The 13750-nt window shown below is 37.6% G+C and overlaps 2 pseudogenes across 1 annotated transcript; both read right to left on the bottom strand.

The window, feature by feature from the left end:
- Positions 1-1511: 1511 nt before the first annotated feature.
- LOC146471420 (uncharacterized) lies at positions 1512-7707 on the bottom strand (annotated as a pseudogene). Its single transcript, XR_014866810.1, has 6 exons — positions 7377-7707; positions 6015-6129; positions 5198-5323; positions 4570-4603; positions 2681-2816; positions 1512-2266 (listed from the first exon to the last, which is right to left on the bottom strand). The product of XR_014866810.1 is annotated as an uncharacterized LOC146471420 (transcript).
- A 5251-nt stretch (positions 7708-12958) lies between these two features.
- LOC146471419 (putative skeletal organic matrix protein 5 pseudogene) overlaps positions 12959-13750 on the bottom strand; it is a 970-nt pseudogene continuing 178 nt past the window's right edge.

The following is a 13750-nucleotide window of genomic DNA, read 5'->3' as shown; positions in this document are numbered from 1 at the left end:
TTCTTTTACCGGTTCCAGTCCCGCTCGGGGCAACATGTTTTTCTTTTAAATGTGAAGTGCGTGTTGAAGCCAGGAAAGCAAAGTTCTCCAGATAAATTGAGTTTTACCAAATGATTAAAAAGCCTCGCTTCTCGGCCAACTATTCAGTTTTTGGACAATCTTTGGTTTCGGAAATTATCCTCCGATAAAACCGCCACATGAAGGGATTTATCTACTGATCACAGTTTTTAATACATGGAGAACCACTGTATATTAATTCGGCGCTGTGATTGGTTCGCTACTATAAGCTATTTGCTCACATCCTACAATGCCTTCCCCTGAATTTGAACATTTGTCTCAAAGCCAACATGCCCTTTGAGCTTTCACCTACAAGCTGATTGTCTTATTTCTTTTCTGGCAGGGAAGATTACTAGATGAATTTAAATGTCAATACTGTTAATTAATATCCACTTAATTAGCAGCCCTGCCTCGTTACGAGATCATGCACCCAAACAAATTATACATTGTTTTTTTATGAAAGTGTCACCTTTTGTTTATAAATAAAGTTTATAACGTTTATAACGTATCTCTTCCGCTTGTCCTTAAGGAGTCCACAACCATGCGATTTCGTAAAAACGTTTAATGCCTGTCTTTACATAAGGTGCACCTGTCACACGCCGAGTTGAATTAGCATTACACGTGATATAGTATGTAGACTTTGAGCCTGTTACCATTTGTAACAGTTCGTTTAAACGCAGCAGCATCAAAACCAAAATGCAGTGGACAGGCATTCTTCTGATCCTTTTTGGAGTGGGTAAGTTAACGTCATCATTTTTCACCTCCTCCTCATGTTTACATTTAACCGAAACAAGTGTCCAACCAGTGACCAATAGTGGCATTTGAAGTTGAAGGCCTGCAGACTGAGAGGGCGAACTAATGAATACTCTCTGTTATAAAAGGGCCTCATCCTAACTATGAAAGCGAGGCTAAGTATTTTTACTGTGGGTGAATATTTGGGAAAAAGCCTCGTGATGTTGCGAAAAAGTTATTGTCCTGTGAGTATCGTGATACTCATACGATGATGACAGAAACTAAAAAATCTTTAACGAACATTAGGATCTGGGTAGGCTAAACCCCCTCCCGTCCCCCATTACACGAATTTTGCGCGAACTGACCAGCTGCTATTTTTATATATAACTGATTCAATGTCTTAGTTTAGGCCTTTTTTTCCCAAAGAATCCCCATTTAGTATTCAAATCAAAATTTCCAAATACCGAGCCGTAAAAGAGTGAATCAATCGCTCGATCTATCGATAAGAAACAAAAGTAACCCCTTAGACACCCCAACAAGCGAGTTCTCGTTATTTAGTTAATTTTCTGGAGGAAAGAATTGGATGGACAGTTGATTTGAGTGCATTTGGGATCATTTGGCAGGCCAGTGGAGTTGAGAAGGTTGGCTCACAAAACTGAGTTTTCTTGCGTTGGGCAAATACTTTGCTTATTCTCTTTCCTGTCAACACTTTTACCACTCAAGTCAGTCCCATCACCAATTTTATTTCTTCTATAAAGAAACTAATCAACACTGCATCCATGTTTCTTGGTTAAGTACAGAAAAACATAACCAGCACAATTTTTTGTTGCGTTTGTTGTTTTTAAAACTTAAAAAAGCTGTTTTCTTATCGAAGGATTACATTTCTTTGTTCTATACTTTACTTATGGCTTATGGCCTTTGTGACAAAGTTCAGTTTTTCAGTTCCTTGCGATTATTACTGCACCAGAATGTAACCCATGGCTTTGGTGTCCTTGTCTCCGTTATCTCCTCCGTGATTAGCCTGGTTTCCACACGTGTTGGAGTTATAAGGGTTTCCTCCAGTACCAAAACCGATTCTGGAATCAGGAGTATTGCAGTCATTTTGTTCATTAGCAATGATGCCGATTCTGGCTTTGGGTCTAAAGCTATCGCCTGGAATCACAGCGTTGAACCCTTCTTTGTTACAATTTGGCTGTAAGGATGCAAGAGAACCGAGAAGCGACTTCCACGCGTTTCGACCCAATGAGGTGGCGCGGTAATTACCATCAGCAATCAGTGAGTGCAGCGATGTGGCGTGCTTGGTGATGACAATGAATCTTGTCTGATGTCCGATCTTCATACCGATACAGATCTTAGAAAACGGTGTGTTCCATTAGGTTGGTAGCTTTGTCTCATGTTTGTCAAACAAAGTCTTTCCTCCTTGAAGGTTGAAGTCGACCTTGTTGCTCCAGAATTTGGAAGTGAAGTGAAACGTTGGCTGAGTAAAAACATAAATAAATAAATAAATAAATAAATAAATAAATAAATAAATAAATAAATAAATATATATATAAATAAAACGGGTAGGAAAATTAAAGCAAGTTACACCATTCCCATTTCCACCAATGTGTCGAAAGTTTGCTTTGAAAAATCTGTTTTGACCGATTCTGGAATTTCTCGAATCTCTTTCATAACCTTCATAAACATTCTTCGAGTATTTAAAGAAAGCAGAATTTGAATGATTTTCCGGCGGAGAGTGAACGCTCAAAAATTTGTATCAAAGTATCCAGATATCTCGTACAACTCGTGAAGGTACAAAAGAAGTTTTCACAATTCTTTCAAATATACGGATCAAGAATATATTGATGTGCATATTCCTACATACAACAAACTGTTGGTTGTCATGTGATACCTTATTGCCATTAGTTTTCATGACCAGTGTCCATCCGCCTCCTCCACATGCTCCTAGCCCATGGCTTGACATGTGACAGTACAAAGGAACCATCCCAGATGGCATTTGAAGTAAATAAGCTTTGTTTCCTTGGGACGTCCTGATTAAAAGAAAATCAAAAAATATAAAATAAAATAACGGACTTGGCAATCCTACAAAATTTTTTTATTCCTTTCTACAAAAGTACCTAACAATACTTTTATATTAAATGACGATCTTTTCTTAAATATCTGTCAGCATTCTATTCGATACTGAATGGAGTTTTTTCCTGTCTTCCTGTTTAGGGACTGGGAAACAATTAGCAGGAGTGGGAGGGGAGGAGGGGATTGGGAAATGGGAAAGAGGTAGACGAAAAATTAAATATGAACCCCATTGCATGCCAAACAACAACCCCCCTCCCTCACGAACTTAACTCCTTATGTGTTGTTACGCCTCTCACTGTAGTATTGAGAGTACTTTCTTATTTACTAACAGGTCCTTGTGTTGTTTAAACAGTTAATTTGCCTGACATTTTCATCGGGAACAAACAATACCCCAAAGCTACTCTTAAATAATATTCAGATTCTTCTGATTCAGAAGCATTTGATGATTCACTGGATATAGAATATTAATCACTCAATTTTTGCTAGGAATCGCTTTTATCCAAAGATAAAGGCGTGCTAAGATTCTCTTGAGGAGTACCCTCGACCTTAGACTTCGTCCCAACACGCCTGTGGCTCGAAACTCAAAACCGGCCTTACAGCTAGTTCTTGTTTACTTCCGCTGACTTCGAAACCTTGTTGTTGCAAATACAGTCTAAGCTGCTTCCTCGTCAAGGCCTTGACTGGCTTTTCAAATTCTCTCGTGCGCATTTCTCTGTTTCACTATTTTCTTCTCCCGTCTTGTGTCAAGGAACTCAAGTGTTGGAAATAACTCTCACATGTTCTCTCGTCAATGTAAAGAGAGCGTAACCTCTTCCATCGTTTCGTCACTAGCATAGGACAAATTCTTTTGTACAAACATATTCTTAACTTCTGCACTTGGAAGAAACTTATCAGTTTCTTGTGTGATGATACAAGCCGAATACCTTCCTGGCTTTTCGCTTGCTTGATCAGAGAAGTTATGTAGCCTCGTGATTCTGGCACTTAGCAGTATCCTTTCCTAAATTACCTATGATAACTAAATTACGTTTCTTCAAGTTAATTCCCCAAGTGGTAGACTATAATGAGTCCAGTTACACATTTAAATTAATAATTATGTATAAATAAATAAACAAATAAATGGACAAATAAGTAGACAAACCAATAAATAAATTAATGAAAAACAGAGATACATCTACTTTTGGAAGTTTATTCAAGTTGATTAAAAAAACCAATCAAGAAAAACAAGGAAGTAGACTGCCTCGCAGGCAGCGAGTGCCAATCCAGGCGAGCCCGAATTACAACTAGAATAACCTTGAGGTCACGCAGGTGAAATTTTAACTTACTCTGTCCTATACAACCTTATAACTGGATTACATCGTTGTTAAGATGATTTGGCAAAATGTTTGAATTACTACTTACTGCATGAATTTTAAGGATTTGTACACGGCTTTCTTGTATTGGAAAATAATTTGCTGGCAATTGACGAATCATCATGTTGAACTAAAAGATGTCTCTCTTTTTCTATGTCTCTGTCTAATAATAATAATAATAATAATAATAATAATAATAATAATATTAATAATAATAATAATAATAATAATAATATTAATAATAATAATAATAATAATATTAATAATAACAAAAAACAAATAACAAAAACAGAGCAAAGAAAACAAAAATGTAAATAGCTAAGGTTCATCCTTGAGTTTCGTAATTCTTCATACTTATGTATTTTTGTTATAAATAGCCTTGCACGTCGACACTGCATCACAGCACGAAAATGAAAGAGAAGAACAACAAACAAACAAAAATAGAACGCACAACACGTCCGTACCTGTCACTTCAATTTAAAGAAATGATGCGCAGTTTTAACTGGGTTCGATAAAAGCCTTGAAAAGAAAATGTCCCTGCTAACAATTAAGGAAAAAAGTTAGGCTAAAATGAGATTGGAGCAAGGAAGGCCTGGATTGCTGGCTGCGAACGAGGGTGAGCAGACGTGCCAAGTAATTGATTTAGCTGTCCCAGAGGCCGGCTGTAAGGGCAAAAGAAGAGGAAAAGCTACAAAGACAACAGCAAATGTGACAGATACCTGGGCCTAGCCAGGTCCTCAACTAAAATAAATTTGTTTCCGTGCTATCGCAATGAACATCATTGTTATGCATAATCTTCTTGTATAGCCTTTTAGCAAACTATCTCGGAGTTCCTTACTTTCTGTGCCAAGATTAGAAAAAGAAAACGAAACAAAACATGCATTTGACTTCTATTAACATTGTCTTATATAAGAAAAGAAATAACTGTAGGCAGATTCCTCCTTAAGGAAAGGAAAACGTTAAACAAAAGCAAACCAAAACGTCACCTGGTACACAATCTCGTCCATTTCCGTAATATCCTGGTTGACACGTACAGTTGAATGATCCCTTGGTATTCTTGCACACAGCTACGGCACTGCATTTGTGTGTTCCAGTTTTGCAATCGTTGATATCTAAAATTTATAATAAACAGAGGAGAGGTTTCCATACGAAACGGAACTTGTTTATTTGACCCTTGGAAGTTTAGTATGTTTCTTTACACAATAGTCTTGTTCTTTTTTTATTTTGCTCAAACCGATTTTGAAAAATACGTCGTTTGCCAAGGAGAATAAAGAAGTTGAAAATGTGGCTTTTCTGTCTGCAGGATTGTAACCATACAGTATCAAGCCAGTTTACGATACAGCTGTTTATTATAATGCATGTAAATAGTTTAATCAAATAGCAAGTATGTGCAAGTTTTTATGTGACTGTAATGTGTTCTTATTACGCTGAATAAAATTCATAAAAAATTTATAAGGATCTTCTAGGGTAAGTTCGATCTCAACTATTCATGTAACCTGAGTATCAGTTCTTACTAACGAGAGGGGGAGTGGAGAGGGAGGTGAGGGGGGGAGGAGGAGAAGAGAATCCTTATATACGGATTAAGAAGGTCACGAATATGTTCTTTCCCCTTTCTCTCTTCCCCCTCCCCCCCCCCCCCCTCCCCCGAAAAGCCTGATACTCAGCCTACTATTCTTAGCAAAAAATAAGCAAAAAATAGTACTTTGCATCGATGTCACATAGCGTGCGCGTACTTGTGGTCGAAGCTAAGTATTTTAAATGAAAGAGGATAATCAGCATTGTCAGCTAAGAAACTCGTCATACCAGTCTCACAGAGAGAACCCATGAATCCAGTGGTGCACAAACAGCGGTATCCTTTGTCTGTAAAACCGGTTTGACAGGTTGCATTGTTCTTGCAAGACGTCTTCAAACATGCATTCTGAGACAAACAGACCGGCAAATATTAAATGAACAATAACACACATGATAATTACTCATTATCTCAAAACTCGCTAATAAATCATAATCCTAGTTTCCAATTAGATCACTGGTCTGAACACGTCTTGTCTGTCATTAGAAATTATAGTTATTTATCATTGATTAGTAGCCAGTGCGCATGTGTGGGAGTAATTTTACGGACCTCGCGTTATGGATTGAAAATAACAACAATAATATTAATAATGGTTATTTCAATAGCGTTATTTCCACTATTCAACCAATGGCGCTTAACAAAACTACTAAGATAGTATAATACTTACTAATTTAAAAACACATGGAAAATAAGAAACATTTTAAAACAACAACTAAATAAAAATGTCTTAACTCTGGTTATAAAGTAAGCTGTAGTCTTATATCAACCGGTAGATTATTCCAAAGTGTGGGTGCAATGACTGAAAAAGCAGGCTTTTCATAGGTTTCAAGGTTGCAATTGGGAACCACTAACAATTCTTTATTGTTATTGTAGTTTCGCAAAGGTACCCGTTATACTGCAAATATTATTACAGAATGCTGATAAAACTGATAGGCAAAAGATACACCTATTCGATTTCAACATGATTTGTATGATTTCAAAGGAAATCTCGACATTTGAGATTGAGGTTATCTATGAGTTCCTTCATCGCTTTAGGCTGGTTCACCCGTACGACGCAAACGCAAGCGCAAGCGACGTTCACACGTCGAATGCAAACGCAAGAAGAATGAGATGCGCACGCGCATTGCAGTATCCAAAGATGGCGGCAATCTTGTTCCCAGAATCCGCGTTACCGTAGACCAGCAGTCGGGAAACGAGGACTCTTGGAACGAGATTAAAGATGGTGGAGGAGGAGGCCATCTTGGTTCGAACGTTAGCCGCCGTACAGACATGGAACGACTATTTTTATCTTGCGTTTGCGCTTGCATTTGCGTTGCCCCGGTTCACACTTGGGAAATGCAAACGCAAGCGCCAATGTAAGCTCAAGTAAACGATAACTTTTCTATTTCAGTCTTACGTTGGCGCTTAAGCCTGCGTTTCTATTTGCGTTGTGGTAGTTAACACGCGTGTTTGCTTGCGTTTGCGCTGCTCGTGTGAACCACCCCTTTGAGTTCCTGTCTTTTATTGTGATGTTTCTTTTTTTTTTTTCAACCTCCACACGTTCTCTCATCAAACATTTTACCAATTTTAATTTCATTACCCGTACTCATTTATACCTTTGCTCCGCGGTAAATATAGTCTGGATTTGGCTCCAGCTTCTTCATTTTTCCTTCAAAGGTTGAATTACTCAGCTCGCACCCAAATTTGCCATTTACGCGCGTCGTTTTCTTCAAGTTGTAACTAACGCAGTTGGGCTCCATGTAGCGTAATGTTTCACAGAAACCGTCATCCATGACGTCATCGGCGCGAATCACGTGGCCTTGAAGCCGTTTACCATCTAATGTGTGTGCAGGCTTAAATTCAAGTTCGCGACAGTCGTCTAAGAAAAACAAAATTAGAATAAGTATTTAGTCAGACGTGAAAGTTAGCGTAGTTCGTTACATGGCAAATGGCAAAGTACGTGATATGCATATTGAAATTTGTTTGTCTATCTGAATTCTCGTTATGTATTTCAAACTGACGGGAGAGAAAGAGGATTCGTTATCTTAAAAAAAAAAGAAAAAACATAAACCATTTACCAATAATAAATGATCTCTTTGTATTTAATTTAGGAGTTCACATATTATTAGGACTCCACCTCCTGCAAAAAATAAGGCATTTAGCTCACGCTAATGGGCTACTTTACTTGTTTGGAAGAGTATACACTGTTTACATCAGGCTATGCAAAATGAGGCTTTGTATTCGCGATACACAAGCCATTAGTACTATGTTTCAGTCAGATGTGTGATATCATTTTGGAAATGCTCATTTAAGGTTTTTGTCCAAATCTCACGGTTTGAGATAAGCGAAGTCCCCTTCTTGAGGGCTGAAAATAAATAGGCGCCAGTGTTTACTAGAAATTTTACGGCGTCTCAAACTGAGAAAAAACATGAATAAGCCAAATCAAATAATAAAGCATCTTTCTGTGCATTTATGAATTTAAATAATAGACCAATAATGTATCCTGACAAGCCACCTGCTCCCGTTCTGACTCGTTAATTTGCGGCTTTGTTTGAGCGTTTGTATACCATGTTTATTTCAGTTTATACAAAAACAAAAAGATCGTGACCGGAAAAGGAATTAGTAGAACAGAAAATAAACTGTATTGCCAATCTTCTACAGTTTTGTGGTCCAATAACTACTAGTATGAGAGTTAATCAATTTTTCAAATCTATGTCGGCCTATAATCTGAACAATTAAACCTTGTGTCAGCTGCATGATACTCTTACAGATAATAACAAACTATTACGAGTGGATTCGCATACTTGCTAAGGGGTTCATATTGATGAAAAACGTACTTTTGAAAAGCATATACACGGCTTTGTTTGAGGGTTTGTATACCTTGTTTATTTCAGTTCATTCAAAAACAAAAAAGAAAATACCTTGGCCGGAAAAGGAATCGGTAGAACAGAAAATAAACTGTATTGCCAATCTTCTGTAGTTTTGTGATCCAATAACTACTAGTAAGCGAGTTGTTCAATTTTTCAAATCTATGTCGGCCTATAATCTCAACAATAAACTACCTTATGTCAGCTGCATGATACTCTTACAGATAATAACAAACTATCACGAGTGGATTCGCATACTTGCTAAGGGGTTCATATCGATGAAAAACGTACTTTTGAAAAGCCTATAAGCAATAAATGTAAAAAGGCGAGCGGTCGTACCACGTTCATAAAACGTGTTAGGACGTTTTTTCCCAACCAGTCCCTGGATGTAATATATAATCATTAGTCCAACCACCTGCGTTAAAACCGTACGCTAAAGGATAAACTGCAACACATACAATCTCAAACCGCCAGAGCGATAACTAAAGCGAAATACGACATTCGATCAACTGATATTCTTGCCAATTTAGGTTGAAAAGCCCTCCGTTGAAGCCAGACGCAAACAACTGAAATTAGTCCTAATTTATAAAATCTTAAATAAACAATTCGCCCTGAATTTGAGTAATTCCTTCATAAGTTTCATAAGAATTAGAGACTATAATAAATATTACCATTAAAGAAATTCTGAAACTAATCAACCGCTACCAAAGCCTTGATATAATAGTCTTAGTCGTACAGTACTAGTGGTGCTATGGGGGAACTTTCCCAAAGAGACTAAAAGAGCGAAATCTTTACGGGAGTATAAGAATAGTGTCTGCTTTTTCTGTTCCTGATTCTGAGTTATGCACATAAAAAGAAAAGATATTTTAAGGATTACACTCATTTTGTTCAGTTTTTAGGAAAAAGGAGCCGAGTTCAAATAGTCTTGAAATATCTTTTTCAAATATTAGAACATAGAATGAGTTTCCTCTTGGCGATATAGCACCCTTGAATATGCAATCATTCACTTAGATGATCGCAAAAATGTATTAAATTGGAAAGGTATAATTCAGGTCAATGACACCAAATAATATTCAATTATTTGCTTTTATTGATTTTTATTACACATTTCCAGCTTGATATATCTGTAGTGGTCAATCTGTGTTAATTAACGCAACGGTTGTTTTCTCTCACCTACGGTTGGTAAAAAATTGTCGAGTGGCGCAGTAAATTTATTCCCCAAGCTGTTTCCTGCAGTTTTTACCTTCAGTGACATCGTATATTGTTTGAAAGCTTTGAGATTAAAATTAACGCTTTGCTATTGGGGTAGTTCAACAAAGCAGTACACTTGTCAAAAGCGGCCGAACACTCGATCCCCTCATCAAGATTTTTGCTCCAAATGAAGGCCCTTGTTTAGTATAGACCACAATATGATCTGCATCTTGGAAAGTTGAACTTAAATTTGTTACCTGAATCAAGTTCAGAACAATTTGTTAGTTTGATCTCAACAAGTCTTAAACAACAACCATTTCATAGTATTTATCAGCTCTTTCACGTTTTTCGACCCCGACAACTATTTACGTGCAGTTTTGACTGCTTTACATGTTATCATGTTTACAATCGCCGAAAGATTGAATTTTTTCTTTGAATATAATTACATACCTTGTATCTTTAAGGAACTATTAAAACGAAAATACAGGAGAAGAGCCTGATCAAGGTATCGCTAGTTGGCGATGTACGATTATCTTTTCTCATAGGGTCGCAAATGCCTTGGCGCCACTTAAAGATGTTCTTTAGATCAACGTTATTGTCGGATTTAACAAAATAAAGCACTAAACCATCAACTAATTAAACGCGTGGAGGTGTGGTGGTTAAGTGGTTTTTTTTTATAAAAAAAAGTGTCGGACTATCGATAGGACCTTCGGAAAATCGAATGGTCAGTGATTCGAGGTTAGGTTGGTTGCTTCATTGCTGTGTTGTTCCTTGACACAAACCTTTGTTCCACATTTTCCCTATTCACCCAGGTGTATTAATGGGTACCTTCTACATACTGCTGCGGGGCTTTACATCTCATTCAGGATAGAATAGCAATACTCTCAGTTGCTTCATGCTTTAGAAATTTGGTTAAGCTTCGGCTAAACGGGCAACTTAGGCTCGTAGTGCGACTTTAATAACCTTTATCTTACGTAATAAATCGTACAGACCTTTTGAAGTACAGAATTGCCCATGCGGTGAGGGAAAAAACGCTAATGAGGTCCAAAACATCAAAGTATAAGCCTTGGTAGCAAAAGTTTCACGCTGCATAGTTGACTTAAGAGAATTCGAAGGAACTGCGACCTTGATGAAAAGCTTCACACCTTGGTGCTGTGGCCCTTTACACGTCAGGTGTTAGCCAATCACAAGAGTGGCATATATTGATGCAATTACTGACAAATGAATTAAACAGCCAAACTGCTATTCACTGACAGGTGGGCTCAGTCGACCTATTTTTGTAAAGTGCCAGGTCTTCATGCTCCAATAATGCACTGCTGGAATAACAATGCACGCTACAAACCGTACAGACTATTCCTTGTCAAAACAACCTCCAAAGAAGAATTTGTATTTTGCTATCACTCACTACTAAAATTTGCTTCATCTCTTAAAATGCTATTGAGATGATTGCCATTAAATCCTTGGCATGTCTACAACGGTCTGTCAACCTGCCGACAACAATTATGAATAGAATGTATATGTTTCATAGTTGACCTGAGTTCAAATCCTCAACCGTGCCTGTTATAGCCAACTGGAACGCTTCTGCAACTAAACATTTTTAACCATGTTATTTTCAAGTTGAATTATATTTTTTTGATATCTGAATGCTTGGCCGCATTAGCACCTCTTGTTATAAACACTTGCCAAGGGTAATTAACAGAGATTTTGCGCAAACTTTCATGCATGGAAAACTGCTAAAATATACAAAGATGGTTGTCTCTTGTCTACAATTTCCCTCCCCTCTGGGGTCCGTTTCTCGAAAGTCCTGCTAACTTACCGGGTCCGATAAGTGTCTTTGGGGATAAATGTTTCTTAACGGAAGTCAGTTTTTGCTCACTTTGAATACTAAATTTTAAAATCTTATAATTCTGTGAAAACATTGGCCAAATACCATATATGTCTGTAATCACTGTCTAATCGGCGAAAATACATTTAAAAATGTACTAATCGGGCCCGATAAGTTACCGGGACTTTTGAGAAACGGGCGCCAGGTGCCTAAATAAGGGCGAAAGCAGTCAAAGGTCAAGAAACACTGAAAAGTTATTACGACTCCATGACTTTTCCGTAGAAAAAAAGGAAAAAGAAAAAGACGTGCTCGAAAAGAAACCGTTAGCGGAAGCACTGAATCTAACATCTTAGCAGGTGGCTTTTTTTATTTACCGTAATAGCAACAACAATGTCAAATGCAGTTTCCTTATCATGCATCATAATTCCTAAGCCCATCCCACAGGAGATATCGAGGAAAGAGCAAGCTGAAATGGAAGCGAGGGATAAAATACATGTAATTCCGATTGAAAACAAAACGTTTCTGACAAACCACCTAGTGGTTAACTCTAGATGATCATGTGGAATCAGTAAAACATAAAAAATACCAGGTTGTCAGTTTATCCAAAATTTGGGGATAGGGGAGGGGTTGGGAGGTTGGATAATTTAGCCACCCAAATGTTAAACGTGCAACAACGAGCAAAATGTCTGAAACAACACGAGCAAAAAGAAACCAATCATTTGAGCTGCGGGTCTTATGTTGATTGAGGAAAGTCCCTTAGGTGGAATAGTCTTCATTATCGATTAAGAAACAAAAGTAACATCGTAGACACCCAAAAAGCGAGTTCACGGCTCGGTCTTTAGTTCATTTCCGTTAGAAAGGAATTTAGATAGACAATTAATTTGAGTGACAGTGGAGTTAGGAAGAATCGCTCACCAAAAACTGAATATTCTTGCGTTGGGCAAAATTACTTTGCTTAAAAAAAAAAAATAAATAAATAAATAAATTAATAAATAAATAAATAAATAAATAAATAAATAAATAAATAAAATATTCTCAGTTATTTTCTTTTCTTTCAACACTCTTACCACTCACGTCACTCCCATCACCAATTTTATTTCTTACATAAAGATACTAATTATATAAAACTACGTACACGTTTCTTGGTGGAGTACAGAAAAACATAACCAGTAAAGATTTTGTTTTGCATTCGCTGTTTTTGAAAGACAAAACGTTAATTTACTTATCGAAGGATTACATTCACTCTTTGTTCTATAGTTTAATTATGGCTTATGGCCTTAGTGACAAAGTTCAGTTTTTCAGTTCCTTGCGGTTATCACTGCACCAGAATGTAGCCCATGGCTTTGATGTACATGTGCTTGTCTTCGTTATCTCCTCCAAAGCTAGCCTCGTTTCCACACGTGTTGGAGAGGTCGTGTATTCCTCCAGTACCAAACCCGATTCTGGATTCAGAAGATACACAGTTGTCTTCGTCATTACCAAGGAAACCGATTCTTGCTTTGCCATAGTAGTTTTTGTCAGACTTACAGTTAAACCCTTCCATGTTACATTTGGGCTGCAGCGAGGCTGACGATCCAATCAGTGACTTCCACGTGTCACGACCCAGTGAGGTGGCGCTGTAATTACCATCGGCGATCAGTGAGTAAAGGGAGTTGGCGCGCTTGGAGAGGACGATGAATCTTGTCTGATCTCCGATCTTCATACCAAGACAAATCTTGGAGAAGGATGTGTTCCCGTAGGTTGGTAGCTTGGTTTCATGATTGTCAAACAAGGTCTTTCCTCCTGTAAGGTAGTAGTCGTCCCGGTTCCTCCACAATTTGGAAGTGAAGGCAGGAAACGTTCGCTGGGTGGAAATAAAGGAAAACACGTCGGAAAATTACAATACGTTACATCATTCACATATACATCTTTAAAAAACAACAGCCGAAAGCTTACTTTGATAAATCTGCGTTGAAACAATTCGGAGTTTCTCGAATCACTTTTATGACCCTCATTAGCATTTTCTAAGGATTTCAGAAAGCAGATTTTGAACGATTTCCGGAGAGCGGATGGTCAAATGGTAAACTGAGCGATCCAAATATCTCGTACAGCTGGCCTGAAGGTACAA

This window comes from Pavona decussata, unplaced genomic scaffold (assembly GCF_977016875.1).
Source record: "Pavona decussata unplaced genomic scaffold, jaPavDecu1.1 SCAFFOLD_104, whole genome shotgun sequence".
NCBI classification, from domain to species: Eukaryota; Metazoa; Cnidaria; class Anthozoa; order Scleractinia; family Agariciidae; genus Pavona; species Pavona decussata.
This window is presented reverse-complemented; position numbering and strand designations above follow the sequence as displayed.